The 14,914-nt window shown below is 43.4% G+C and overlaps 1 long non-coding RNA gene across 1 annotated transcript; it reads right to left on the bottom strand.

The window, feature by feature from the left end:
- Window positions 1–2,183: 2,183 nt before the first annotated feature.
- On the bottom strand, window positions 2,184–12,855 carry LOC112673474 (uncharacterized). Its single transcript, XR_003144798.3, has 3 exons — window positions 9,019–12,855; window positions 8,576–8,745; window positions 2,184–3,150 (listed from the first exon to the last, which is right to left on the bottom strand). It is a non-coding gene; the product is annotated as an uncharacterized LOC112673474 (long non-coding RNA).
- Between the last annotated feature and the right edge of the window lie 2,059 nt (window positions 12,856–14,914).

Here is a 14,914-nt window from a genome sequence, read left to right as displayed (position 1 = left end):
AGATAGATAGATAGATAGATAGATAGATGATAGATGATAAATAGATAAACAGATGAAGATGTATCAATTGATAAAGAGAGAAACATTACAAAGTATTGGCCTATATGACTATGGATGTCACCTCCCGGCCATCTGCAAGCTGGAGATCCAGGAAAGCCAAGTAGTACGGTTCCAGGCCCTGAGAACCTGGGAGCCATGGTATAGATTCCAGTCCGAGTCCGATGGCCCAAGAACCAGCAGTAACGAAGAAGACTGACATCCTAGCTCAGTAGTCCGACAGAGAAAGCAAATTCAACTTTCCTCTGCCTTTTTCATATCCAACCTTCAACGGACTGAATGATGCCCAATCACATTGGGGAGGACAATGTGCTTTCTCAGCCCAGAAATGCACATGCTAACCTCCCCTGGAAACACCCTAATGGACACATGCAGAAATCATGTTTAACCAGGTATCTGACATCCCTTCGCCCAGTTAGACCAACACATAAGATTAACCTTCACATCCATGTTCCCACAGCACTTTACTCATGAGACTACCAGAGACTTCCTCAGAAAATATCAAGAGTCTCTAGGTCCAGCCCCAACTTAGATTCCCTGGCCTTCACTGAGAAAGTGAGAGCAGGCTCTGTATGGGGTAGAGGGCATCTTCTCAGAAGAGGCTGGGGTTGTCCTGGAAGCCTTTGAATAAAAGAGGTCATTTTTCCAAGAGTTGTCCATGTGTGTGCCAAGCCAAACAGAAAAGACAAAGGCTCAGCCTGGGAGGAAGAAGCAGCTGAAAATTTTAAGACTGCATTGTTTATCGGACAACAGGGAGAGAATGAAGTGCAGAAACTATAGAGGCCCAGAGAGATCAGTATGAAGACAATAGGCAGAGTGCAACCAGTGGCAATAGGCAACACGGTGAGGCCAGGCCGCTTCCTAAATGGATCACTTTGGTTTGGGCAATCGCAATTTTTGTGAGGCCATAGAGAGTCCATAGAGAATATTTTATTTATCTTCGAATTCACTTCTTCTTCACTCCTAGCACATGGTACATAAGTGCTTACCAATTAATAAATCCACAAGTAAATTACTGACCTCAAAATGGTCATTTAGACAAATTAAAAAAAAAAAAAAGCAAGTGCTGCTTTGTAAAACATTTTCATCAAAATGCCTGGTAAAACATTACTTCTTGGTGGCTATGATGCACATTTTGCCCATCCATATGAGCTCTATTCCTTTCCTTTTTCTTCTTCCACAAGGCTACAGGAGCATATATGTATCAGCTAGCATTTGCTGCATAACAAACCACCCCCAGACTTGGTGTCTGTACAAGTTTCCTTTTGCTGCTCTAACAAATTATCACAAATTTAATGGCATAAAACACCGCAGATTTATTCTCTTACAGTTCTGGAAGTCAGAAATGCAAAATGAGTCTCACAAGGTTAAAATACAGGTGTCAGCAGGTCTGGTTCCTTCTGGACGCTCCAGGGGAGAATCCATTCCTTGCCTTTTTAAGCTTCTAGAAGCTTCTGGTATTCCTCAGCTTGTGGCTACATCACTCCAGTCCCTGTTTCTGTCACATCTCTTTCCCTTCTGTCTGAACTTCCTGTGTTCCTCTTATAAGGACCCTGTGAATTCATTGTGCCCACCTGGATAATCCAGGATAATTTCCCTGTCTCAAGATCCTTAAATTAATCACACTTACAAAGACCCTTTCTCCTTTATGTAAAGTGACATATAGGATCCTCATAGGTTCTGGGGACTAAGATGTGGACATCTTTTGCAGGGAGATGGGGACAAGTAATACATTATTCAGCCTATGTGGTAGTTTAGAACAATAGCTATGTGCTCAGTGTTGGAGCAAGCTCAGCTGGACATTTATCTCACCCCAGCTGAGCTCCTTTACGGTCTGTAGTCTGCTGCTGGGTCAGCTGGGGCCTGAGTGGCCCAGGGTGGCCTGAGCTGGGACCACTCATCTCTGCTATGGTGGCTTCTTACCCTCCAGCAGGCCAGGATGGGCTTGTTTACATGGGTTCTGAGAGAGGGCAGAAGCATGCAAGGCTTCTTGAGGCTTCATCTCAGAAAGCAAGTCACAAGATCTGTTCAGCTTCCAGAGGAAAGGAAATGGGTGGAGCTGCAAGGTCAAGATCATATTGCTAAGGACATGGACACAGGGAGGGGTGAGGAATTGCGGCAAAATCTTTAATTCACTGCATATTTATTGATCACGATCCCCAAAGGACATTAACCTCCTGTGCATTCTCCACAGCACCTGGTACATGCAGGGTAGCTTTCCCTCCAAGTCCAAGGCAGCCGGCCAGGTCTGAGGCACCTCACACAACTGATACCAAAGACGCATCTTCCACAGCGACACCTCATGGCAGGAGGAAGAAGTGGCAGCGGGCTCTGGGCACTTGGGTGTGGAATGAAGACTGACCTCCTCCCTCTTTTGTCTGTAAGCACCAGGGCAGTTCAAGGAAAACTTCCAGCCTTTAAGACTTTAAGGCAAACAGGGACAATGAATACGTAGTGGCTGAAAAATAAATGGCAAGTCCACATTTGCTTCCAGCTTGTCTGAGCAGGTCATCCTGGCTATGCGCACACCTCACATCTGCTTCCTCCACTGCACACCTTTCTTTCCTGGTAACTTTTTACTTAGATAGAATTTCAAACTTAAAGAAAAGTTGCAAGAATAGTACAAGGAACTCCTCTTTTTTTTTATCCAGGTTCACCAGTTTCACATATTGCCCCATTCACTTAATCAATCTCTCTTGCTGTTTTTTCTTAAGTATTTGAGATTAAGTAGGAGAAATTGTCCTTTGATTCACCACAAAGTTCAGTGTGTCACTCGTAAGAACAAGGACATCTTTATTCCTATGAAGTTATTGTCAAAATCAGGACATTTTACACTGATACAATCTTATTATCTAACGCACAGTCTGTATTCAAATTCCATCAATTGTCCCTATAATGTCTTCCATATATTTCTTTAAGTCCTTAATGACTACATACTTAAATTCAGTTTGACAGAATATTGTAAGAAATTGAATAACAAGTCAAATATGTCCACATTTGTCACCTAGCCAAGCAGATAAGCATTGACTTTGCCACATTATGTAGTCAGTTGAAAGAGCCATGGGAGTTCAGTGATGATTCCAGACAACTGACCTGGAGGTTAGGTCAAAGAAAAAGATAGTGAACTACTAAACTTTTCTGCATGCCCGAAATGTCCCTCACAAAGGTCTCCCAGGCAACAGGTAAACTTAAGAGAGATACTGTTCCAGAAAAATTCTGCCCATCCATAGCAACCATGAGCAAGAACGGAGACAAGGGTACACCACTCCAAGAGCACAGGCCTCGTGTGTCACTGCCAATATTTGTTTTGAAAAAAAAAAAAAAACTTTCCAGCACTGTTCTGCTTCTGCTGGGAGAAAGGCAGCAGAGGCAAAGGTGAAGGAGTGGACAGGCTGTGCTTCCAGGACACCTCAGGAGCACCGGAGTGGGTTTCCACCTGGGCCAGGAAACATGTTTGTTCTGGCTTTACTGCCCACAGCAAATCTTATTATTTCCCTTATGGATATGAAGTCATTGTTCAAAATAAAAAAGGGGATGAGTGGGGAGGTCCATATTTGGCCAGGATGATGCTGATAGCAGGTTATATCACCTCTCCCATGACATCCCATCCAACATAAAGGGAAATTCCACGCACAAAATTGATCCCCCAAGGGTAATGCATACAGAGTGCAGACTGAAATGATACCAACTCAATGGGAAAACCTGTCAGGCCCAGGGAGTCCTTGTTGCTCAATGTCTTATCTGTCTTCCTTCCTACAGATTCCTGAGCCAAGATATTCTAATAGAAATCCACACTTAAGGAGATGCTGGTTGTAACATCCAGAGTACAGATTGTGACAAACGGTGGACAGTTGATAGATTTTGGGACCATAGCACCACTTATGTGCCCAATTTCTTCAGAGTCCCACTGGATTATGATCACATGTGAGAGACACTGCATCTCCAGGGTCTGACATATAGTATAGGTGCTCAGTAAGTATTTGTTGACTAATCTCAGAAAAGAAAAAAAAAAAGAATACATTTGAGCCATGTACTTCTGATATCTTCAATTAAAAAGTAGTAATTTGCCTTAGGAGTTTATAATTACTCCTGTAAGAATTGGATTTAGCCATCTGTTTGATTATTAAACTTTGGTTTAATGAGGTATATAATAGGAATGCACTGAGCAGTTGCAAAAGAGAGGTATGCATAGTAACTCCTTCTGGGAGATCCAGGATACAGTGTTGTGGTTTAAAGAGCAACGTTGGCCTGTTTGCCATACCCAGATTATATACTTTCAACAAGTTTGAGTATGTATTTGTCACGGTTCTCCAGAGATAGAGAGATTTACTGTATGGGATTGGCTCATATTGTTATGGAGACTAGCAAGTGTCAAGACCTTCAGGTGAGTCAACAAGTTTGAGACCCGAGAAGAGCCAATGTTTCAATTTCAGGCCAATGGTAGGGAAATGTTACTACCTCAGTTTGAAGACTCTCAGGCAGAAGAATTTCTCATACATTGGAAGGGTCAAGCCTTTTTGTTCTATTCAGGCTTTTAACTGCTTAGATGAGGTCCTAAATTATGGAGGACCATCTGCTTAACTCAATCTGTGGATTTGAATATTAATCTCATCCAAGAATACCCTTATGGAAACAATCAAAATCATGTTTGACCAAGTATCTGGGCACCCCATGGCCCAGTGAAATTGACACATAAAATTAACCATCACAGAGTAGAACAAAATATTTTTGCTTAATCAAAACCAACCAGTGATCAAATATTTAATGATTACCTACATGTGGCCAACACGTTGTATACCAGTAGCAGTTTTCTTCACCACAGGTTGCTTATAAACTTAGTTGAGAATTTAATATTTAAATGACATATTGTGGGTTTCCTGAATGGGATTTGGTTTATAATTCGGGCTAATGAGGAATTTCCTGGGGTTGAGAGGGCTCTTTCTCCTTTTTTTCCTTACAAGTACACTGCACCAACTTTTGGTTCTATGCCAAGACTGAACCCATGATATTTCACAACTTGTATAAGAACCCCGATGAGCATTTTTGGGAGATGACTGCCTTGTAACTCCTACTTTTGGAAAATGACTGCCTTGTAACTCCTCATGTATTCTTTACTAACTTGCTCAGGCCCCAGGGTCCCCTGCATCAATTAGCAGAGATTTCCATTGGCTACAACACCATATAAACCAGTCTTTGGGGATCCCTGGGTGGCTCAGCGGATTAGTGCCTGCCTTTGACCCCGGGGGTGTGATCCTGGAGTCCCAGGACCGAGGCCCATGTTGGGCTCCCTGCATGGAGCCTGCTTCTCCCTCTGCCTATGTCTCTGCCTCTCTCTCTCTCTGTGTCTCTCATGAATGAATAAATAAAATCTTTAAAAATAAATAAATAAATAAATAAATAAATAAATAAATAAATAAATAAACAAACCAGTCTTTGCTGAAAAGGGTCAGTAGAGACACAAGAGCAGAGTGTGGTGTTTCTGAGCTTGAGGGTCAGCCCTGCCTCCCCCAGCAGCTTCCAGATGTCCCTATACACCTGACCAGCCTCCCAAAACAGGAAGCTAGGTAGCTGAGGGGTGGCCACCTCAGGAAGTTATCTCGTAACACTGGGCAGAAGATAGATGGTCATATTTCAAAGCCTAGGCTGGGCTGGATCTTTGGGAAGAAGCTAACACACAACCCAAGGAGATGAGAAATACCTATAGTATCCACTCATCTATGCCCTCTACCCCAGAGAGTCCTTGCCCTGCCCAAGGAGGAGCAAGCATAGACAAGGATTTAAAAATCCTGTTCACACACTTAGAAGCAAATCAAGTCCTGTAAGGTGGGTAGTGTCCATCCATTACCCACTCAAAAAAAGGAGAAACTGCAGCTTTGGGAATGTGGATTTGTGGGTAGTGTCCATCCATTACCCACTCAAAAAAAGGAGAAACTGCAGCTTTGGGAATGTGGATTTGTGCACAGACACTCAGCTGTGGGGCAATTCCAGAATTCCAGCGCACTGCTATCTGCCATCAAAACCCCCTGAGATGGGGATCCCTGAGTGGTGCAGCGGTTTGGCACCTGCCTTTGGCCCAGGGCGCGATCCTGGAGACCCGGGATCGAATCCCACGTCGGGCTCCCGGTACATGGAGCCTGCTTCTCCCTCTGCCTGTGTCTCTGCCTCTCTCTCTCTCTCTCTCTCTCTCTGTGACTATCACAAATAAATAAAAATTAAAAAAAAAAAAAAAAAAACCCTGAGCTTATGCCACCCTGTCTCCTCCACACCACACTGAGCTCTACACCTAGAACACTGCCTGGAACCAGGGAGAAAACTTACCTCCTTCATATTTTCCAAATAAATGTGTAGGTCAAAAAAAATATGTAGGTCAATAAGGTGACCTATGGGATCTATTCTGCTAGGAGCCAATAACTAACTAGTTAGTCCTGGTAATGGTTTCTTTAGATCCCTGCCACACCCTCAGGAAGCCAGTCGTCCTGGGTGAGTCAGAAGACAGTAGTAGCACAGCAGGCAGAAGCCAAGTTCTTGGCTCAGGCTGGTTGGGCAAAGCCAAATTTCTGCTTCAATTAATTTTCTTCTAAAGATAAACCTTATTTACCCCCTAAATCAGAGGTGTTCATTGTGAGCAAATAGGCTGTGCAGGTGAAATCAGGAGCCATTGTGTTGGCACATCAAGCCTTGATTTACACCTGCTCCTGTGGTCAGTCTTGGCCAGTGAGCCAGTGAGCCCAGGCCAGCACAACCCCTTTCAGAGCTTCTGGAAGAGTGCCAGCTTGTCATTTAAGCCTATGTGAGTCAAGTATTCCTTTGCTTGTGGTGTTAAGCATTCTAACTGACACATTTTTCCATCCTTGGACTTCCTTTTTTTGTTTCTTTCTTTCCTATTTTAAGGCATCACCTAGTACCTCCTAGCATCTGGACAGATGAAAATGCAATCATTCCTTTATCAAACACAACTCCTGACCCTGTCTTGCCCCCAATTTTAAAAAAAGAAATGAATAAATGCCCCAAACCAGGTTCAAATCAAATATTTATACATCAAATCCAATTTTATTAATGCAGTTAAAAGATGAAAATGTTCAAGTCATATCATGGAGCTTTAGTTGAATTTCTGATCTTGTTGGAGAGGGATCCTGACATATAATCCTATCCTCTCATCTATCATCTAGAACATTTTATTTCTTGCATTTATTCTTTCTACTCCCCTCATCCTTCAAAAGGTTTGTGACAGTTTGCATCACACACATGTACACGTCCATACACACACACACACGCACACACATCAAAATGGTGAAATATACAAAAATTAAAAATTAATCAGGTTACTCTTCCCAGCAACCCCCTAAAAAAGTGCAGACTATCAGAACAATGGAAAATGGAAACACAGTTATGTTGGCCATTAAGAATCCTCAATTGCACTATCATATTAATTGTTAATATGATATTTTAAAACACAAACATAAAAAAAAATAAAAAAAATAAAACACAAACATAATCTTAATACCATACAAACAAGATTTGGAGAAGTGGTAGGGAATTATGCATCTTCATACAGAATTGATGGGAGTAGAAATCTGAAAGACAGCTTTGAGGAGTAAACTGATGAGATTTGGCAGTGTTGAAAATCAGGCTTGCCCCCATAACTCAGCCATTGAAATTCTAGATCATCTAGACATCAATTTCTTAGAATGTGTGCACAAGTAGATAAGCACATAGTGTGTGTGGGGGGGGGGGTGTTAAAGCACTATTTGCAACAGGTGAAAACTGAAATGACCTACACAATGTATCAATAATAAAATGGATAAATTGTGACATATCCATATAGAAGGCTACTTTATAGTGAACAAAATCAACATGCAAGCTATATATTTTCAGCAAAGATAAATATGAAAAAAAAAACAACCAAGTGGTGCTAAGAGGAAGGGACATGGGAGGCTAGGGCTTAGTGAGGACAGAGTTCTAGTTGGGGAAGATAAAAAGCTCTGGAGATGGTTGGTGGAGATAGTTTCACAATAAGGTGAATGTAGTTAATGCTAATGAGCTATACACTAATAAATGGCTATGTTTTACATATTTTACTGTATTATGTTTTGTGTATTTTACCGCAATAAAAAAATCACAAAAGGTCATTTGTTAAATAATTTGATGTACTCTTCTGTTTGTTTGAAATATTTTATAAGTACATACAGACAGAAAGAAAGACATAGAAAAGAGCATTAAAATAACACTGCTGATCCCACATAATCCTACAAATATCCTTTGGGTAAACAAACATCTTCCAAAGTACAGATTGCTGCGTTTTGCAGCATTCACGCACTCATGCAGATAAGCTCTCTACCGCTGCTTCTTTCTAAGAGCCAGGAAAGGACTGATTGGTGCAGGAAGTGGATAACAGAAGATGGGTTTGTGAGGGGTCAGGTGGCACGGAATAGCCAGTCAACCCGGTGTTCAAGAGGAGCATGAGGGCCCGTGGCGGAGGGAAAGGGGATGAGCCCAGCCAGCCCTTCTCCATTCTTACCTGGCCAGTCCTGGGGGTTGTCCTCATCAGAACTGGGAGGCAGCTGGCATATCTTCCTTCACAGCCCAGCGCTCATGTAACTCAGGGCCATCAGACACACACTCGGTTCACTGACCACCAAAGGACTCATCTGATTCTTCTTGACTCTGGGCCTTTCATGAGGAAAATCTCTAAAAATGATACCATGTTGAATTCAAGATGTGCATGACCATCTCACTTGTAGGAAAAAGCCTCCCTGACTTATGCTTTGTCCAAACCATTCCTTGGAAGCTCCAGGTAAATGTGTACAGTGGGGTGCAGAGGGCAGAGAGGAGACATTACCAGGCTACCAGGTCTAGAATCTCCAGGCTTAGAGCTGCTGACATCATTCCAGGCACCACTAGTCTCATGCATTCCCCCCAAGCTTCACCTCAGTGCCTTAACTTGAAGACTTGCTTTCATACCTGGCTGCAGAAAGGAAGCATCTGGGTGACCACAGAAGTTCCTTCCTAGGGAAACAGGCACAGGAGGCTGTCCTGCACCCTTCCTGATCTTCAGGGTTGACCTGATATCCTTGCTGGGCAGTTTATAGTTTAAACCAGGGTGGGCAAACTTCTTCTGTAAAGAGCAGATATTAAATACATCAGGTTTTGCAAGCCATTCAGTCTCTGTTGCAACTAGTCAACTGCTGTGGCTTTGCAAACTTAGGCAAAATATAAGCAAATGGATGTTGCTGTGTTCCAATACAACTTTATTTATGGAAAACAGAACTTTGAATCTTCTATAATATTTGCATTGCATGTAATATTAATCATTTGATTTTTTTTCCCAACCAGAAAAAAATGGTGGCTGGCCAGATTTGTTCCAAGAGTCATAGCTTACCAACTGCTGATCTAAACACCCAGTTAGTTCATTGAAACTGAAACCACAACATGCCATCACAAGGGCCATGAACATGTGGGAGCAGCTCTGCAAGGAGGAAGGAAGAAAGTATACAGGAAACAAATATAGACTTTCTTGTTAGAAACCATCTATCCCTCCATGGGCAGGTTAATTCGTTCTCTCCCCCAAGCTGAACAACTAAGCTGAAACATCACACTCAGCCACTGCAGTGACCAACATGGATGCCTCTCCTCTACATCCTTCCCACGATCCTTGAGGCAGTTACTGTCATACCACTGTTCTGAGGAAGAACCTGGGGCACAGAATACAATAAGGACCTTGCCCAGGACCATACAGATGGGATGGATCGACCCAGCATCGGGCATGGGAGGTCTGGTCTTAGCCTCTGTGCTGTCCTCCCTTCCATGGAGACAATCTGCAGGACTCTTGCTTAAGGACATGTTGATGCCATTCTGCTTCCACCCAGAGTCTCAGAAGGTCCATCCTTTCTTCCCTCCAGGGTATTTCTCCACCCCTCCTCCATATCCGTAGGTTTCTCTTTTCTATCTCTAATGCACACAGTAGAAGACTTAGAAGTCTATGTCCCACTGGTACATAAGCAGAAGTTGCTGGTCCACTGTCCCTAAGTGACCACATGTCACACACATGCACACACACACACACATACACATGCATGTGCACATGTCTACCTCTCTTCCCCTCTGGGCTGGGATTGCATTCCATCATGGACCTGTGTCTGTGTGTATATTGTGTGTCTGTGTGTGCTTCTATGTGTGTGCCTGTGTTTTTACATCTCTGTGTGTATATCTGTGTGTGTATCTGTGTCTCTCTGTGTTTGTATCTGTATACGTTATCTTTGTGCATATTTGTGTATCTGTGCGCATGTGTATATCTGTATTGTGTATCTGTGTGTCTGTATTTGTGTATATCTGTGTATGTGCCTATATATATGCCTGTGTGTGTAGCTGTGTGTGTCTATGTATATCTGTGTGTCTATGTGTGTCTGTATGCGTATCTGCATATGTATCTGTGTCTGTTTCTTTGTGTATGTCTGTGTCTATGCCTGTGTGTGTGTTTGTGTATATCTATGTGTGTAGCTGCAGGTGTATCTGTCTGTCTGTGTGTATATCTGTATGTATGTGTGGATGTATGAGTGTGCCTGTGTGTATCCGTATACGTGTCTGTGGGTGCACCTGTGTGTGTCCACGCACAGCTCTGGACATCCCTCAGGACTGAGCTCTGGCTGCCCACATGAGAACGTGCAGGATAACACTTGCCTTCCTGCTCGCTCAATACCTCCCCTCCCCATTCCCATGCCTGTGCTTCCGGGCAGCACCTCCAGGATAAAGCCCTTACTTTAACCCAAACACCCACCTGGAGGACAGAGCCTATATATGCCTGGCTCACACCTGTCCCATGGTGCTTAGCTCAGGGATCAGCACTGAGACTGTCCCATGGAGGGAGGGCAGAAACTGAGTTGTCCGAACATTGGAGGTCTCAGGTCCACCCCACAGGACACTGCCTCTGACCTGTGGTTTGCAGAAGAATCTGACTTTGTGATCTTTCTCTCCCTGGTCACAAGTGGCTGGGTGTGCATCAGAACACCTAACACAAGCGGTCGTGTGTTTGGGGACCCATACACACCCATAATTTAGTCACAGCATTTTCCCCAATTTGCTTTAATACTTATGAAAAAGGATTTCTCTCTCTAGTTTTCATTTCAAAGGTTTTATTTTCTTAGCTGCTGAAACCACCAGGATTTTCAGTGAGGGTCTGCACTTTTCCAGGTGCAGAATGATACCCAAGGACCCACTGAATAGGAATATCACACACTGGCTCAGACTCCTGGAATGTAGGTCTAATTTTCAGTCAATCTCTTTGATGCTGGAAACCAAAGCAGATGTCTTGCTAGAGCACCAGGATTTCTGACCCAATCTTCCTGCATGAAGCCCGGGAGGACTCAGGAGTCCGGGCCTGCTTTCAGAAGTCACAGCACTTCTTAGAATTTAGGTTAAGACCCCAAAATAATATGTTCCTTCATTATTGCTTTAGTGGTGGTTTCTGATCTCTGGGAAAGCTGGTCTGAAGACCTGTGCTTCATCCAGCCTCAGCCGGTTAAGCAAGAGCAAGGGTTCCTCAGTTTCCCACCTCTCAGGGAGCATGAGCACAACACCTGTCTGGGGAGCTGGGGATGCTCACTGAGGACGCATATCTCACAGAAGTGGAGCCTGCTTAGAATCACAGCCAGGTCCAGGGTTCTCGCTCTGGACTAGGGCCCTTAGTTTCCTTTGGGTGGCTAAAGTTCCTCCTAAACCTTCAGCCAGACCTTGAGAAAATGACATATTCATCTTGGGAAACATTTCCTTCTTGCCACAGTTTGTGAATCATCAAGTGACTTTTACTCATTTGTCGGGTTCTCCTTTGTTCAGTCACTGTCTGAGAGGCTTCTGCACACAGAACCCCTAAGTCTCCTGCAGCAAATCCAGGAGGAGGCACAAGTGAGTGAGTAAGGCACGTGACCACGGCCCACACGGAGCCTCCAGGGTGGGCATGGCCTATCACAGGCTGCATTTGCCTGTGTCCACCCTGGAGTAACACATACTGGCTTTGCTGTAGGTAAGACCCCACCAAGCCACGTGGAAAGTATCAAACAAATAGAGCTGGGCAGAATATGAAGGAAGTTCATGTGACACACAAGCACATGGTCCCCACCCACACCCCAGGCTCATGGTGAAGGAATAAGAGGGATGCTCTGACCTCAGAAAAACCAGAGCATCTCCAGACAAGGATGCTGGGTCTGGATACTCCACAGGCACCTAGAATGCCCCTCTGTCATGTCTGGCTCCTCCCTGCCCTTCCCTATGAACCTATGGACCAGGCCATGAGGTCTGCCCACAGCCCTGCCACAGCCAAGACTCACGATGCTCTGAAATCAACCCAGGGTGCTCGCGGTCCCTGGGTGATGCTGTCCTTTAAAAATATATACTACCAAAATAATTTATGTTTTTGTAGAAAAACTAGAAAATAAGGGAAACAAAACCAAAAAAAGTTTATAATTATCTATGATCCCACTTGAAACCACTGATGTTTTGATGGTTTTCTTTCCTGTCTTTCTTTCTGGTGTGTAAATGTATTATACATATACACATACATAGAATTCTTTAACAGACATAAATTCATTCTGTCATCTACTTTTCCTACCTAGCAATTCACTTTGCAAAATCAGTACCTGAGAGGTGCCTGCGTGGCTCAGTAGGTTGAGGTCTGCCTTTGACTCAGGTCATGATCTCAGGGTCCCGGGATCAAATCCTGCATGGGGCTTCCTGCTCAGCAGGGGAGTCTGCTTCTCATTCTCTCTATCTCTCTCTCTGCCTCCTGCTCCCTCTGCTCATCCTCTCTTTCTGTCAAGTGAATAAATAAAATCTATGAATGAATGAATAATTAAATAAATAAATAAAATCAGTATCTGAATGCATCACAAAAGATTCCAGCAATATGAAAGTAGAATCCTCTCCCCTTCAGCCCACACCACACACTCGTTCATCCTGCATGTAATTTCACATTCTAGGAAACACTGCTGCTGCAAACATCTCCCCAAAGCCCCAGGCATATGCTTGTCTCTCCAGAGTGGACACAGAAAAGAGGAATTGCTGAGTCAAAATATGTGTATATCTTTTATTTTAACAAATGTGCCAAATTATTCTCAAAATGGCTGTATTGATTTGTTCTCCCCAACAACTGGAACTGTTTTCCCACACCTGCTAACACTTAAAACCATCACACATTTTAATATTTGCCAGCCTAACCGGTGAAAAGTATTATATCTCATGATTGTTTTTGTTTGGATTTCCCTGAATAGTGGTGATGTTTACATTGGCTGGTACATTTCCTCTACCATGAAAAACCTGGTCATATCCTGGCCCCCATGTTGTTGGTCTTTAAAATGATTTTGGAACTTCTTTATTAGTCTAGAAGTAAATTTTTATATAATATACATATAGATGAGATTTTTCCTCCCAATTTTTATGTGTCTTGTAGCTTTGTTTGTAATACCTTTTACCATGGAGATTTTTTAAATTATTTTTTAAAAACTGTCCATGTTTTTCCTAATAACTTTTGTCTATTGAGTCTTATTTACATCAATGCTGTATGCATAACAACTAGATTGGTTTTTATATTAACTTCCTTCTCAAAAACAAATTCCAGAAATATTAGTGATATGAAAGAGGAATCTCGTTTTTTCCAAAGTATGTCTAAGTATCTAAATGAAACCCGGTCTCATTATTGAATGTACTAAAGCTCCCCTTATTAAAAAGCCGCTTTCAAAAAAAAAAAAAAAAAAAAAAGCCGCTTTCACCATGTGCTATTATTACTTACCTTACCTGTGCTCAGGCTGAATTCATACTGTTTGCTCTGTTTCTTCAAGTGTCATTCCTTATAAATAATAGTGAAAAGGAATATAAGGGAAGGGGGAAGAAATGTGTGGGAAATATCAGAAAGGGAGACAGAACGTAAAGACTGCTAACTCTGGGAAACGAACTAGGGGTGGTAGAAGGGGAGGAGGGCGGGGGGTGGGAGTGAATGGGTGACGGGCACTGGGGGTTATTCTGTATGTTAGTAAATTGAACACCAATAAAAAATAAATTAAAAAAAAAAAAGAGTCATTCCTGTTTGTTGCATCCAACGTCTATCTCTCATGGTGTTGATCTGCTCGTCTAGGACCTGAGAATCCCTTTCACCTGCCTGTGTCATCTACCTGAGCCTAGAGCAGGGGTTCTCCCAGGATTGAGACGAGGCTGCTTCCCTCCCACTGCTCCCTGCTGGTGTAGGAGTTCCTGGCTTTTTTTTTTTTTTTAAGATGTATTTATTCATGAGAGACACGGAGAGAGACAGAGACACAGGCAGAGGGGTAAGCAGGCTCCAATCCCGGGATCATGACCTGAGTGGAAGGCAGATGCTCAACCACGGAGCCACCCAGGGTCCCCAAGTTCCTGGTGTTCTGCCTGGACTTTATGGCCCCACTCATATGATCCTGTTGAGAAATGGGTTTTCAGATTCAACTTTCCAAAGAAAGCACCTTACAGGATGTAAGGTGGCTCCACCAGCTCCTCATGCCCCTGGACTCAGAAACTCCAATGGCTCCTACCTCTGAGACTTTGCTCTCTAGTGAGGGTGGGGCTGTCAGTTCCTTTGCTTCTGCTTCCCTCTGCTTTCTCTCTCTCAAGAATCCCTCAGAGCTGCTGACCAGGTTTCCCACATGAGGGTTCATTCTTAACTGACATCTCATTGAATTTTTTTTAAGATTTTATTTATTTATTCATGAGGAACAGAGAGAGAGAGAGAGAGGAGAGTGAGAGGTAGAAACACAGGCAGAGGGAGGAGCAGGCTCCAATCAGGAAGCCTGATATGGGATTCAATCCCAGGACTCCGGGACCATGCCCTGGGCCAAAGGCAGGC

Source organism: Canis lupus, chromosome 24 (assembly GCF_003254725.2).
Source record: "Canis lupus dingo isolate Sandy chromosome 24, ASM325472v2, whole genome shotgun sequence".
NCBI classification, from domain to species: domain Eukaryota; kingdom Metazoa; phylum Chordata; class Mammalia; order Carnivora; family Canidae; genus Canis; species Canis lupus.
The sequence above is the reverse complement of the archived record's forward strand: the minus strand, read 5'-3'. Positions and strand labels throughout refer to the sequence as shown.